The sequence below is a fragment of the Macaca nemestrina genome, chromosome 14 (assembly GCF_043159975.1).
Source record: "Macaca nemestrina isolate mMacNem1 chromosome 14, mMacNem.hap1, whole genome shotgun sequence".
NCBI lineage: Eukaryota > Metazoa > Chordata > Mammalia > Primates > Cercopithecidae > Macaca > Macaca nemestrina.
The window spans coordinates 11,131,676-11,147,840 of record NC_092138.1 but is presented as its reverse complement, the minus strand read 5'-3'; the positions used below and the strand labels follow the sequence as shown (position 1 = coordinate 11,147,840).

At 39.7% G+C, this 16,165-nt stretch overlaps 1 long non-coding RNA gene across 5 annotated transcripts in view; it reads left to right on the top strand.

Moving 5' to 3' along the window:
- The window catches only part of LOC105498777 (uncharacterized), a 49,141-nt gene that overhangs the window by 4,375 nt on the left and 28,601 nt on the right, over positions 1-16,165 (top strand). For 2 of the 5 annotated variants that reach the window (XR_011612362.1, XR_011612361.1), the window contains exons 3-4: positions 7,817-7,875; positions 10,976-11,049. This is a non-coding gene — a long non-coding RNA (uncharacterized lncRNA). Of the gene's footprint in view, positions 1-7,816; positions 7,876-10,975; positions 14,154-14,176; positions 14,670-16,165 lie in introns of those variants that run through there. The other 3 variants (XR_011612365.1, XR_011612364.1, XR_011612363.1) reach the window with 3 other exon arrangements.

The following is a 16,165-nucleotide window of genomic DNA, read 5'->3' as shown; positions in this document are numbered from 1 at the left end:
GCATCATTCACTCTTACTGCTGGGACTCACACATGGCAGTGACAGAACCCCTGAATGAGTTAAGGTGGATGCACTGATGGCCCCTCCTATACTGCATTAGATGTCATCTGTGTACCCAGCTCATGAAGTTTGGCAGAACATGCAGAAAGATATGAGTAAGGAAGGCATGCTCTTCCCTTAGATGAAAGCACTATTCAAGCATCTCTCAGATAAGAGTTCCTGGCATGATACATCATCCTATCTTACCTTCTAAACAGGGTTGTGTTGAGGATAACATAGCAAGATGACATGTAAAAGCACGTAGAAGGTTTTCATCAGCAAAAATTAATATGACTGATAAGTACTTGACTTTATGTTACCAGTCCCTTTGAAAATGTATTTCTTAAACGTGGACAAAATTGCCACATAATATGTAATGTAAATTATCTGGGAAAAATTTGCTAACCATCTTATTTTGGCCAAATGACTCCCCCAGATGGACGTGGAACAAAGACCCAGATCCAATATTGGCTGTGCCAAATGAAGAAATGGAAATAGATTTGAAAGGTGGAAACTTTGAATGGAAAACTTTTTTTCCTTGCTTTCCAACCTAGAATCTGTTCAAAAGTGTTAGACAGCTCTCAGAATCCACAGTGGGAGAATGAAATTTCAAATGGAAAATTGTAAGTGCCAAGAGCCTCTCATCACTAGGATAACGTTTTGTTTTTTTCTTTCTTGAATTCTCTGACTTCCTCTCCTTTGCTGAACTATTTTCTAACCATTTTATTAGTGTTTATCTGTTACAGTGAATCTTTTGGTTTGGGTTTTCTATAGGTTTTTGTGGACATGTGGAATAACGTCAAATCTTGTATTTTTGTAAAATTTTATCAATACATTCCAAAGAAGAGGTTCAAAGGGTGACAATAGAGAGAGGAGAGCAATTAGTCCTAACCCTTCATGTTATTCTCCTCTTTTGGCACTTTGATTCTTAGTAAGGAACAAGTCTTTCTTTTTCTTTCTTTTTTTGTTTTTTGGAGAAAGGGTTCACTCTGTCACTCAAGCTGGAGTGCAGTGGCACGACTGTGGCTCACTGCAGCCTCAACATTCTGGGCTCCAGAGATCCTCTTGCCTCAGCCTCCTTGAGTAAGTCTTCCTTGAACATTTACTTTCAACCAGGTTTGATTATCAGTTGTTTTGTTTCATTTTGGTTTTGCTTTTGCTTTTTTCTGAGTTCAGCATTTTCTTACAAATTGTCACAGTTACGCTAATTCTTAAGGAAATAGATTCACTCCACATTTGCGTTGTTGGTGTTGTAGCTACCTTCTTTGTGCAAGTGGTTCACTGATGTGTTTTTTTGGGATAATCAATACAGGTGAATATTATATATTCATCAGATTTCAGATTAGTAGTCCTCAAACACAAGGACATTGCTGGGTAAATATGAGTGAAAGAGGAAATCTTTAAAGTTAGTGTGGCTGACTCACAAGATTGATGCACTGAGAACAAATCCCATGTCATCTCCATCCCTGGATCTCAGGGAGGTGGCCTTCTTCCTCTCTTGCTCTCTGATATGTGACAGTCTGTAACATCACACAGGAAGTTTATCTGGATGGTGGCCTCCAAGTAGACCCCCAGTGGTCACAGAACAGAAAGACTCACAAGTTAATGTCCAATCGAATTTGGACACAAATTAATGTCCAACCAATTTGGACAAAACCAAATTAATATCCTTGAGTCACACAGTTTATTGACTCAATTTAAAACCATTAGTCAGAAGCAAAGGAAAAGAGATGGGTAAGAAGTTACCCCAGTCACACAAAGGGTAGAAGGACTACACTCTTACAATCCTCAGTTGTGCAGTATTGATCAGCCCCGTCTCTCTCTTTCTCTTTGCTGCCTGAGCCTTCCCACTGACAGGCATATGTTAAGAACATAAGAGTGAGGCTTCGGCAAGCCCAATGCAAGCCCAGTGAATGAAAGAGGTAACAGCCAACAATACACACTCTATTGCACGGATGCAAGCTGTAGCTTGCCTGTGAGCCTGATAAATAGCTTTAGATTGTATCTGCCTTTTTTGGGGAGAGGACAAGTTGGGCCAGAATAGATGTTACTAATGGGTAGCTGATGTAAGGCTTCATGAATATTGAGTGCCTCTGTGACTCATGTATATTTAGGGTGTCATGAATATTCAGAGCCTCGTATATCTCATGAATATTTGGTTTCTATTGCCCTATGTATTAGTCTGGGATCTTCAGAGAGACAGAACCAATGGGATAAGTAGATGGATGGATGGATGAATAGATTAGATAGATACATGACTGATAGATGATTGATAGATAGATAGATAGATAGATAGATAGATAGATAGATAGATAAGATATTTATTAGGGAAATTGGCTCACCTGATTATAAAGGCTAAGAAGTTCAACTCCAAAAGCCTCAGAAGCAGCAAGATAATGTATAATTTTCGGTGTGACAGGGAAGGCCTGAGAAGCTGAGATGGGGCTGAGGGAGGATGCTGGAGCAAGTCCTGGAGCCCAAAGGCCTGGACTTCTGATATTTAAGGACAAGAGAAGGGTGTCTCCACTCCAGGAGAATAAGAAAGAATTCACCTTTTCCCTGCCTTTTTGTTATATCCATGCTCCTAGCCAATTAGATGGCACCTGCCCACAATGAGAGTGGGTCTTCCCTACTCAGTCCACGGACTCACAATCACCTCTGAATACACTTCACAGACACACCCAAAGGAAATGCTTAATTACCCCGCTAGGTATCCCTTAATCCAGCCAAACTGACACCTAAAGTTAACAGCACACCCTACTTCCCTTTGTTTCTTTGTGTAGTGCACATAGACTGTTTTTGTCCATGCATAACATGTCTCCCAGGTTACTAACATATCTGTATCTAACACGTCATGAATCTGTATATTCCTCATAAGCTACTTGCCTATACATCTATGATTTGCATCTATCCCATTTGTTTTCTATAGCAGAATTGAATATTTTCAAATAATACGACAAACACAATATAGCAACATGCACAACTGGTTGAGTGGTGTATTAGGAAAAAAATAGAATTAGTAGTCATTCATCAAAAAGTGTTCTTTATTGTTGGGAAACATTTATTTGGACTGACACCCTCTTAATGGTCACATTGAGGACAAAACAGTGCCCCAGAAATCTTAAAAAATAATAATAATAATAGTCTTCTCATTTGAGTTAATAACACTGTGCTTTGCCCAGTTGTTTAAGTCCAGAACCCAGCACTATGTTGATTTCTCACTACCTCGTATTTCATCCATCAATCAACCCTGCTGATTGCACCTCCATCTCTCTTTAACATTATCACCCACACTGGTTTAGACCACAATGGTCTCTTGCTTTGACAGGGCAGTAACCTACCAACCAGCATCCCTGTGGCCACTCCCGTCTCTCTGCAGCTCATTTTCCACATGGCAAGCTGAGTGGTTTTTTAAATATGTCAATTCGTGTGAGTGTTCTCCAACTGCTTCTAGATGAGTGTCAAGCAAAGTATGGTCAGTGAAGATGGAAACAACCAAAATGTCTATAAATTAACAAATGAATAAATAAAATGTGGTATATCCATATCATGGAAGATTATAGGTTATTTGTCCATAAAAGGAAGAAAGTTCTGACACATGCTACAACATGGATGAATCTTGACATTATGCGAAATGAAAAAAGCCAGTCACAAAAGCCCACATATTGTATAACTCCATTTATACAAAATGCCCAGCACAGGCATTTTATATAGAGGCATTTTTATTATAGAAATAGAAAGTACATGAGTAATTGCACAGAGCTGGGGAGGGGTGGGTGGCAGCAGGGCAGGGAAGTAGCTACAGAGTCAAGGGTTTCTCTTTGCAGGGTGAAAATATTCTAAAATTAACTGTGGTAACAATTGCACATATCCATCAATATACTAAAACTAAATTCTACACTTTAAAATAGGTAAATTGTATGATATGTACATTATTTCTCAATAAAGTTTTTTTGTTGGTTTCTAAAGTAGTTTGTGAGCAAGCATCATCTGAATCACATGGCAGCTTGGAGAAATGCAAATTCTTAGGGCCCACTTCAGACCCACTAAAGAATCTCTAGAGATGGGCCCAGCAATCTGTGGTGTTGGGTTTTTTTAATCTAATTTTTATTTTAAGTTCAGGGGTGTATGTGCAGGTTTGTTATATAGGTAAACTTGTGTCACGGGGGTCTGTTTTACAGAGTATTTTGTCACCCAGGTATTAAGCCTAGTATACACTAGTTATTTTTCCTTATCCTCTCCCTCCTCCCACCCTCCACCTTCCAATAGGCCTCTCTGTTGTGTTAATGTGTTCTCGTCATCTAGTTCTCACTTATAAGGGAGAACATGCTTTGGTTTTCTGTTCCTGCATCAGTTTGCTAAGGATAATGGCCTGTAGCTTCATTTATGTTCTTGCAAAGAACACGACCCCATTCTTTTTCATGGCTGCATAGTATTCCATGGTGTATATGTACCACATTTTCTTTTTTCAGTCTACCATTGATGGGCATTTAGATTGATTCCATGTCTTTTCTATCGCGAATAATGCTGCAGTGAACATGCGTGTGCATGGGTCATCTTTATGATAGAGCAATTTACTTTCCTTTGGGTATATATCCAGTAATGGATTACTGGTTCAAATGGTATTTCTGTTTTTAGGTTTTTGAGGAATTGTCACACTATCTTCTACAATGGTTGAAGTAATTTACACTGTCACCAAGAGTGTATAAGCATTCTTTTTTCTCCAAAACCTAGCTAGCATGTTATTTTTTGCCATTTTAATAATAGCCATTGACTGGCAAGAGATGGTATCTCATTGTGGTTTTGATTTGCATTTCTCTAATGATCAGTAATGTTGAGTTTCTTTCATATGCTTGTTGGCTGTGTGTGTATCTTCTTTTGAAAAGTGTCTATTCATGTCCTTGTAATGAGGGCTTTTTTCCTTGTAAATTTAAGTTCCTTATAGATGCTGGATATTGAACCTTTGTCAGCTGCATAGTTGGCATTTTCTCCCATTCTCTAGGTTATCTGTTACTCTGTTGATAGTTTCCTTTGTTGTACAGAAGCTCTTTAATCAGATCCCATTTGTCAATTTTTGGTTTTATTGTGATTGCTTCTGTCATCTTTGTCATGAAATCTCTGCCTGTTCCTATGTCCAGAAGGATATTGCCTAGGTTGTCTTCCAGGGTTTTTATAGTTCTCGGTTTTACATTTAACTCTTTAATCCATCTTAAGTTAATTTTTGTACATGATGTAAGGAAGGGGTCCAATTTCAATCTTATGCATATGGCTAGCCAGTTATCCCAGTACCGTTCATGGAATAGGAAGTCCTTTCCCCACTGCTTGTTTTTGTCAGCTTTGTCATAGATCAGATAGTTGTAAGTGTGCGCCTTATTTCTGCGTTCTCTATCCTGTTCCATTGGTCTGTGTTTTAACAAACACTAAAGTTTGAGAAACACCAAAATAAATTAAAATCTAAATTCTGCACCAGGGCCTACAAGGCTCTGTAAGATCTTGTCATCTCTCTAACACCAGCTCTGATCCTGGCTGCACTGACCTTCTTTCTACGTCATGCAGAGGCCAAGTGGGTTCCTCTCTTAGGGCCTTTGCATAATCAATTCCCCTTACCTGGAATCCCTTTCCCTTTTCCTCTTTGCGTGTCTGGCTCCTTTTCGTCAATCAGTTTTCAGTTTAAATGTTATTTCCTCAAAGAAGCCCTCCTAGACCATCCTAGCTAAATGAGTCTCCCATTCACCTGGTCACATCACCCAGTTGTATTCTCTTCACCACACTTACAACTATCAGATACTCTGTGTATTATTTACTTGCAGACTGTCTGTCTGCCTTCCTAGAATACAGGCAGGTCCTTCTATCTAGCAGGCACTCAGTAAACATTTATTGAATTGATGAGGAAGCACTGACCTTGAGCCCAAGTACCCCGGAATACATACCCTACCGTTCACGACGGCCTCTGCCTGGTTTCTGAGTCCTCTGTACTTGCAAAGGAATTGTGTTGGAAACTGTCTCGCCAAAATTATTCACATTTCCTGGTAACACAAACAACCATCCTGAAGACTGATGCTACAGAATAAGCTAAGGGCAGCTGAGGGAGATGAGCAAAATGGATGAGGAAGCAATATTTCTTCTTCGCTGTACTAAAAATTCTCCAAGAATGGCCCCAGTGCCTGATACAGATTAGATGCCAAAAAGATGTTTGCTTAACTCTTGAACTAAATGCTTAAGAAATGGAAAGAAATTCACTCTCACTTTGTAAGAAACCAGACCCCTGACAGATATGCCCCCTCAGCTCCTTCAACCCTTTGAGAATCACCTACACATTCTATTCTCTGCCCTCCCCCTCCTTTCTCTTAAATGAGATATTTGTGTTTTAAATGAAAACCATTGTTTACCCATCGCTAGCAGAAAAGAATCAATGTGCATGCATTCCTCATGTAATAAGAATTAAATCCCTTAATCCTGTAATTTGCTCTTACTGGTTTAGAATTTTGAAGTCCAAAAACACATCTGCCATCGAGGAAGTTAATTCCGGGGCTGGCTGGCTCTACGGCTATATGTATGTGGCCATTGTTCCTGCCTGAGGAATGGTCAGGAGGGGCTCAGGGCTCTGTTCTCATAATGAACCTTATGTTTCTAAACACAGGTGCGTTTGGATGTAGACATCTGTGTCATTAAATGGGGGGAGAAATAGCACAATAGCAGCTCAGAAATGGGCCCCTTGGAAATGCAAGGTGGGGTTATTGCAGTAGCTCTTATCAACACCATCATGACTTCTTTGATGATGGATCATGGTACTGAGATGGTGGTGACGAATAAAATTATCTCACCAGCATGTTTTCAACGTGCAGCTTTTCACTGTGGGGCGGGTGGGGCGGTCTTGCCAGAGTTCACCCCATTGTCTTCTTATTGAAAAGAGTTGTCAGAGGGCCCCTATTCTATCCTACAATCATGCCAATCTGCTTTTTACTCCAACTTTACATTTCATCTCTGCTATTTGATGTATAAGAATGAAAGAGCTCCTGGGAAATGTTTGTACCCTAATGGCTCAGATGAGATGTCCTGGGAAATTATCAAAAATGCGCAGGGCAAAGAAAGGACGGCTATCAGATGACCCGCAGACACTCTCCTGCCACCCTTCACTGAACAGAGCATAAACGTGTGCTGTGTCACGATTGCAGGATTCCTGTAATTCAGACACCTACAGGTATTTAGGACAGCACAGGTCTTACAGCAATTGATATTTTGGGCTGTTTCACAGGCACATATGCTCTGGGAATTTAGATTTTTGGAGTTAGTCATATGGAACATGACACTGTGCACTTATCCCATATTAATAATTTTTAAACATGTTATAACAAAAGTGTACTTCAGCATCAAGTCAACAAAGTTAATTTTTAAAAATTTTTTAAACTACAAAGAAATGACTGACATACAAGGAGCTGTACATATTTAATCTGTACAACTTGATGAGTTTGGAGAGAAGTTACACTTGTGAAAACCATCACCACAAGCTATGCCATAAACCTATTAATTACCTACAAAAGTTTCCTCCTGCCCTCTTTATTATTATTATTTGTATTCTTTTGTCATAAGAGCACTTAACATAAGATCTGCCCTCAGCAAGTAGTTGAAGTGTACAACACAGCATTTCTAACGGTCAACACAGCATTTCTAATGGTAGACGCTATGCTATCCAGTAGATGTCTAGGACTTATTCTTCTTGTATAACTGAAGCTTTGTAACCTTTGGCTAATTCTTTCCTATTAATCCCTCCCTGCAGCACCTGGCAACTACAGTTCTCCCTCTGCTTCTGTGGGTTTGACTCTTAAGATTCATCATGTAAGTGAGGTCATGAGATATTTGTCTTCTGTGTCTGGCTTATTTTACTTATCATAATGTCCTCCAGGTTCATTCAGGTTGTCACAAATGGCAGAATTGCCTTCTTTTTTTTAAGGCTGAGTAATGTTCCATTGTATGTAGATACCACATTTTCTTAATTCATTCATTCATCAGTGAATATTTAGATTGCTATTTTGAATGATTCAAAGTTAATTTCAAACTTTGCAAAAAATTAATATGCAAAGTTATATTTTAATGGGGATCTTAGATACATAGCTTCATTTGACTAAAACATTCTCCTAGCTTTTTTCTTCTTTCTTTTTTTTTTTTTTTTTTTTTGTGACAGAGTCTCGCTCTGTCACCCAGGTTAGAGTACAGTGGTGCGATCTCTGCTGTCTGCAATCTCTGCCTCCTGGGTTCAAACCAATTCTTCTGTCTCAGCCTCCTGAGTAGTCAGGATTACAGGCATGTGCCACCATGCCCGGCTAATTTTTTGTATTTTTAGTAGAGACGGGGTTTACACCATGTTGGCCAGGCTGGTCTCAAATCGCCCTCCTTGGCCTCCCAAAGTGCTGGCATTACAAGCGTGAGCCACCGCGCCCAGCTGCTTTTTTCTAATTCTAAAACTCGAAGTGAACATAATGTCTCAATAAGTTGTAGATGCTCTGGAGGTGTTTTATTAACATTCTCAAACTTTGAGCTGGAGCCGCAGCTAATGTTCATGTAATCTGACAAAACAGAGATACGGAAAAGTCAAGTGATATTCCAGGAATACACAATGAGGCTGTGGTAATACCTGGACCAGAATCCAGTCTCCCGACTTGAAGTTCATTACTCCAGCCTACATCTGTCTCTCTACCTTCAACCTCAGCTATGTAGGTGGCTTGTGATAAGAAACTGGCAGTCTTCACCCCACAAGGCACACCTGCACCTGGCCCAGGATGCAGACAGGCAGAAGGAGGAAATGGGCAGGAGCCAGGACACCTGAGGCCCAGCCGCTGCCCTTGCCATCAGGGGAGCTCACAAATCAGCACCCAAGTGGGAAGCTGCTGCGACACCAGGTGCCCTACCTTGACCTTAGGGGTGTAATGGCTATTGCCTCACTGCCACCTTTGAAATCTCACGCACATTTCCCTATGGCCAATCCTGACCCAGAATTAAACAGAGAAGGGAAGTCTGGAAAGCCAGCTCCACTTTGGCTAAGTAAAAAGCCACCATGCTATGTTACATCTGTTGTTGTATTCACAGATGCCTTTGGCTTTTCTTTATGACACATATAAAAGAACAGGTATATAGAGGCCTTTCCTGGATTTCCTTGATGGAATTATTGATTTTCTGTCATTCTGAGTATGCCATTGCCTTAGATCACTGTCTCATCATACTGTCATTTTTGGAATGAATTAATGCTACCCGCCTATTTGTGTATCACCTATATATAAAATGTAGAGTCTATTGATCATATTTGCAGCAAAAACAGGTTCTTAAGTATAACATATGTCAGGTAAATGAGGATTAGAGAAAATTCAGGATCTGTATGGCACTAGTATCTTTGTAACCAATAGCAAAGACATGGATGGAACTGGAGGCCATTATCCTCAGCAAACTAACGCAGGAACAGAAAACCAAATACCACACGTTCTCACTTATAAGTGGGAGCTAAATGATACACATGGACACATGGTGGGGAACAACACACACTGGGGCCTGTTGGAGTTTGGGTGGGAGGAGGGACAGCATCAGAAAGAATAGCTAATGGATGCTGGGCTTAATACCTAGGTGATGGGATGATCTGTGCACCAAACCACCATGGCACACATCTACCTTTGTAACAAACCTGCACATCCTGCACATGTACCCCTGAACTTAAAAAAAGGAAAAGAAATATTTATACTATGTTTTTATGTAGGTAGGTAGGTATATACGTATGTGTCATTAACATCTATCTATCTATCTATCTATCTATCTATCTATCTATCTATCTATTATCTAAATGTTTATTCATCTAGCATCTTCTATCTATCATTTATCTATTTGCCTATCACCTACTATCTAAAATCAGAGAGTACTACTTAGACTTAAGAAGGACAGTTTTGACGAACACACAGCCAGATATCTAAAGACTGACAGCTGAGAGACTGAGAAATTGGTGGTGTAACCGCTGAGTAATTTTTTTAACTACTAAACACCTGTTACTCATCCAAAACCCAAAAGAATTGACAGTTATGTAAGCTGTTTCTTCACTTTGGCCTCTGGAGATTACATCGTGGTACAGATAGGAAACACAGAAACAGTAAACAAACAAAAGAAACAAAAACATCTAACTACACATGAGTATCGGGCATTTGTTAAGCTCTCATGCTCAGCTTCTGACTCTAAGCATTTCCTAGATTCTGCAGACTTGTAGCTTGTTTTTATTTTTTTTCTCAGAGCCAAGCCCAACAATTCTACTTTCCTTTCCTCTTTCTAAGGTAAAAAAAAAACAAAAGTGAGACTGTAGGCAAAAATAAGTAAATAAATAAAAATAAACAAATAAACAGAGCTTCACACAACAAATAAGGATACTTGATATAGAGACATTCATATAATGCACTAAGACTGTGAATCAGCCTTCCAGTCATTACCACCAACCCAGAGGGAAAAGGCGGGACAAATGGTTTTTGTGACTCCTGATAGAACATAGAGAGGGTATTTGTGGGTGGAAAGAGCCCTGATGACTTGGATCCAGAAGAACTGAGTTGAATCCATTTATTCATTCGTGACCTCTTAAGCATTATTTAACTTATAAGAGTTTGTGTTTCCTCTTCTGCAAAATGGCTAAATCTTATCTGCTTTCCTGAGACGTTCCAGGGTTGAATGAGTTCATTTATCTGTCTACCTCCTGCTTTCTCTTCCCTAATACTTCCTCACCTACCTTTGACTTCATTTGCCTCATAATTTCCCAAGAAAAATCATCAAATGATTAATACATGCAAATGTGACTACAAGTGAGATCACATTACTTTTACATGGTAGAGGATTAGGATTTAGTAGGCAAGTAGATATTTTAAAAGAACTTATTTCTTAGACTGACGCTTCTGTTTATTTCGTTTTATCAAAACAGTTGAACCAACCCAGTGACCAAGAAAAATATTCATGTCAGAAAACATTGTGAAAGATTTTGAAGTTGGCATAAAGGTAACTGGGTGTTTTGCCCAGAGAGTATGCTTATGGGATATCTATGTCTTTTACTTTGAACTATTTTACAACTTTGTAACCTGTAGATAATTGATGGCAATGCAAATTAGTCGTGTCCAAAGACAAACACAGCCTCGTTATTCATAGTAGCCTAGTTCTACGAAGTTGCCATGAACACTGAATTAAAGAATGCTGACTTTAGTAAAGCTCTAAAATACTTTTGCGGGGATGTTGGCTTTTTTTGTTTTTTGTTTTTTGTTTTTTTGAGACAGGGTCTCGCTCTGTCACCCAGGCTGGGAAGCAGTGGCACCATCTCGGCTCACGGCAACCTCCACCTCCCTGGTTCAAGCAATTCTCATGCCTCAGCGTCCTAGGTAGCTGGGGTTACAGGCTTGAACCACCATGCCCAGTCTTAACCTTTTATACTTGGTAATACATTCTCCTTTTCTTTTACAGTAGTAGCTTTCTTGTTATCTTATGCGATATGACAAATACCTAGCAGGTCGATCAGAAAATACAAATATGATTAAGATACACTACAAAAATGATACATACTTTGTGTGATTTATCAAAATATACACATTTAAAGTTGTTTACCAACATTTGATACAGGGCCAGGATTATTCTTTGGTTTTGGAGACAGCTGATTGAAGTTTTGTATTGTCTTTCATACATGAACCACAACAAAAATATGTATTTTGTAGTTCCCAGCTTCAATTTCTTTTTCTTTTTTTATTATACTTTAAGTTCTAGGGTACATGTGCACAACATGCAGGTTTGTTACGTATGTATACATGTGCCATGTTGGTGTGCTGCACCCATTAACTCATCATTTACATTAAGTATATCTCCTAATGCTATCCGTCCCTTTCCCCCTCCCCACAATAGGCCCCGATGTGTGATGTTCCCCTTCCTGTGTCCAAGTGATCTCATTGTTCAATTCCCACCTCAATTTCTTCTTAAACGAAGCAAGATCTTAAATCAAAACCAAGAAAACCATGAGAGAGCAGAATCCCTCTGGAATTTGAAGATTATTTTCCCCAAAACTTTACAGTTCTCCTAGAAATGTTCAAAGCATTAAGGTTAGTTTTTATAGAGAAAATTCTCTTTCTAAATTTAATTTTCATTAATTTATATTTAATTTAATTAGACAATTATAATAACAAGGACAATTGACAGAGACAGGTTTGGAAAAAAATTCAGCTGACGACAATTATAATAACAAGGACAATTGACAGAGACAGGGTTGGGAAAAAATTCAGCTGATTCTGCTTAAGCATTCAACTCATCTGGTAAGAAAATAATTCACAGGATTCTTAAGTAGAATCCAGTACAGCAAATATTTAACAGACTGTGGGCAGTCATTAGTATGCTTAGAAGAGGAACTAAAAACAGGTAATTCATGGTGAGTTAGAATGCCCTGAAGTGGTTTTTTGTTTGTTTGTTTGTTTGAGATGGAGACTTGCTCTGTCACCCAGGCTGGAGTGCAGTGAGGCGACCTCAGCTCACTGCAACCTCTGCTTCCCGGGTTCAAGTGATTCTCCTGCCTCAGCCTCCTGGGTAGCTGGGAGCACGCCACCATGCCCTTCTAATTTTTGTATTTTTAGTAGAGACGGGGTTTCACCATGTTGGCCGTGCTGTTCTCGAACTCCTGATCTCGTGATCCGCCCACCTTGGGCTCCCAAAATGCCGGAATTTACAGGCGTGAGCCACAGCGCCCGGCCCAAAGTGTGTTTAACTACCTAGGAGTTTAACTACTACAGAGTGATCAAGGAGCCCTGGGAGACTAAGAGGAGCTACACTAAGAGCTAATCTAATCCCAACTGGGGATATGGTTTGGAAAATCACTCAACCCCTTGTTGTCTCAGTTTTATCACCCATGAAAAGTGAAGTTTGAGCTAGAATAAAAGCATGGGGGTCAATTTCATCTCCTAAGTCAGTGGTTTCTTTATTTTTTTTTTTTCATTGCTTATTTTGCTTTGTAGATTGCCTAAAATTATAAACATTGTTTACATATAGTACCAATGACAGTGTTGAACTTAAGCTGATGCTTTATAACTCATTTCCAGGCCTCTGGGTTGGCAGTAGAAGTGGAAACCATTGTCCAAGACTTTTGACAAGAGTTTTTAACAGTTGCATTAGACAGTGGGCTGGTAATATGTGGTAATGGGTACACCAAGGGAAAGCCTGCAGCTCTCAGCATTGCCCTTGGCCCCCGTCACTAACCTGGGGAGAAAACCGTGAACCAGGGAGTCTGAGTCTGATGCCTTTTCTCTTTTGCTCTGTGCTGGAGTGTGTCAGTGCCGACCCTGCAGCTACAGAAATGACCAAATCACACCTGTTGTACTGGGGGTAAAGCTCAAATGGACCCTGTGGCTACTCCTCCTCCTTCCCCAATAAACCTTTGTTCCTGACCAGAAAAATCCATGCTGTGCTCAAAGGAGGGAATATCCTGTTATACACAGAAGAATGTCTTGTTATACCCCAAATTATGTGCAATGATGGTACCAGAGTCTACTATGGATAGCAGATAGTTGGCTATCCACAGGATATCCATAGACTTTGAATGGTACAGTCATTGCATATAATTTGGGGTAATTCATCTGAGTAGCCGTAATTATCATGGGTAAGTGATATATGGTATAAGAAGATATTTGTTTGTCTCATGCATGTCTTTTTTCCTTTGAGGTTTTTAGGAATATGAGTGTAAAATTAGTACTCTGAAATCAATAATGAGTCATTACCTCTTTGCTTTCATCCATTTTTGTGTTGCTAGAAAGGAATACCTAAGGAATACCTGAAAAGAGAGACCGGGCACAGTGGCTCATGCCTGTAATCTTAGCACTTTGGGAGGCCAAGGGGGGTGGATCACAAGGTCAGGAGTTCAAGACCAGCCTGGCCAACATGGTGAAACCCCATCTATACTAACAATACAAAAATTAGCCAGGCGTGGTGGCACGCACCTGTAGACCAAGCTACTCGGGAGGGTGAGGCAGGAGAATTACTTGAATCTGGGAGGTGGAGGTTGTAGTGAACCAAGATGATGCCACTGCACTCCAGCCTGGGTGACAGAAAGAGACTCCGTCTCAAAAACAAACAAAAAAAAAGAGGTTTATTTCTTTCACAGTTCTGCAGGCTGTATAAGAAGCATGGTACCAGCATCTGCTCCTAATGAGGGCCTCAGGCTGCTTCCACTTTTGGCTGAAGGGGAAGGGGAGCCATGTGCAGAGATCGCATGGTGAGGGGGAGGACATTAATCTATTCGTGAGGGATCCACCCCCAAGACTCAAAAGAGGCCCATGAGGTGAAACCTCCAACACTGGGAATCCAGTTTCAACATAAGATCTGAAGGGGACAAATATCCAAAATATAGCACTCTTCATTCTCCCCAGCACATCCTCCTGCTCCCTTCCTTTAATCAGCGTTACTTGAACTGAAGTGGATTTTGAGCCTTTGTTCATTGTATCAAAAAAAGATATTTATGTTCTCTGTTCTAAATTTTAAGATGAATTGAGCATGACATTTCAGGTATCTTTCTCTTACAAAAAGAAAACAAAACATGAGAAAATGAAATTAAGTTTCTTCTATATTCCCATGTGGTTGTGATTTTCTTTTAAAGCAGGTCAACTGCCTTCAATAGAAAACTTTCTCAATTCCTGTTAAAAAAAAAAAAAAAAGGAGGGTGGGTGGAGAATGTTCCAAATCTCACAGTCTAAAGTAGCACTGAGAAACAGATAATAGTGCAAACTACATGAATGAGATTTTCTTTTTTTTTTTTTTTTTTTTTTTTTTGAGACAGAGTCTCACTCTGTCACCCAGGCTGGAGTGCAGTGGCAACATCTCCTCTCACTGCAAGCTCCACCTCCCAGGTTCAAGCCTTTCTCCTGCCTCAGCCTCCCGAGTAGCTGGGACTACAGGCGCCCACCACCACGCCCAGCTCATTTTATGTATTTTTAGTAAAGATGGGGTTTCACTATGTTAGCCAGGATGGTCTCGATCTCCAGACCTCGTGATCCGCCAGCCTCAGCCTCTCTCCTAAAGTGCTGGGATTACAGGCGTGAGCTACCATGCCCGGCGAATAAGGTTAAGTTTTCTAGTAGCCACAAAAAGAAACAGGTAAAATTAATTTAATAATATATTTTATTTAACTCAATATACCCAAAATATCATCATTCCAGCAGGTAATCATTATTAAAAATTTAATGAGATTTTTTTTCTCCTTCTTCTTTTGCATTAAGTCTTTGAAATCCAGCATGGGTTTTACGCTTCTAGCACATCTCATTTGGGATTAGCTACATTTCAAGTACTTTTTAATAGTAGCCACATGTGGCTAGTAGCTACTATATTGGGTATTACCGGCCTAGGGATTCTTTTTCACATATCGACACCTAACTTTTCTTTTATTTCTATTTTGTCGCTTTGTTTTAAAGGAGAGGAACCATTTAGAGCTCAAGTCTTATGTCAGGTGGAAATTTTTCCCAGTTTCTACGTGTTCTATAGCAGTTTCTATGAGGTATAGAATTTTGTCAAATGGCCGCTATTTCTCGTTCTGCCAGGAACGCCTTCCCCGAGAACTTCAGTTTGTATTGAGAGTGAGCAGTGAGTCAAAGCAAAATTCCTTAGCCTTATTAATTCCAGTTTTAACCTCCCAAAACCAATTTTTCCAAATGAGAATTAATCACCATACATTATCTAATAGTAAAAATCTTTCATGCTGTCTTATTCAATATCTCTAAATATACATAGAGCGTTCAATAATTTTCTAGCACCTTGCAAATTGATAGAAGCCTAACTATTTGGTGGAACTTTCAAGGTGAAGAATATGACATGTTACATTAGTTCCTTATGTGTGGATGCTGGAGATGACAACTACTGATAGCTTTCCTCACCCACCCTATGGGAGGGGGCCTTCCTCCTCAGATTTCCCAGATTATTAATGGAATTTCTTCTTTTGTCAACTTCACACTGATCCCACAAATCTAGTACCTGCACATCTCTATCTCATTATCTTTATTATAACATGATAACATCATATCTCCATTATAGGTTTTGGGCATGTTAAGAAAAAATAACAAAACCCACTATGATTCACTATATTGCCCCTTCCCCCAATCTA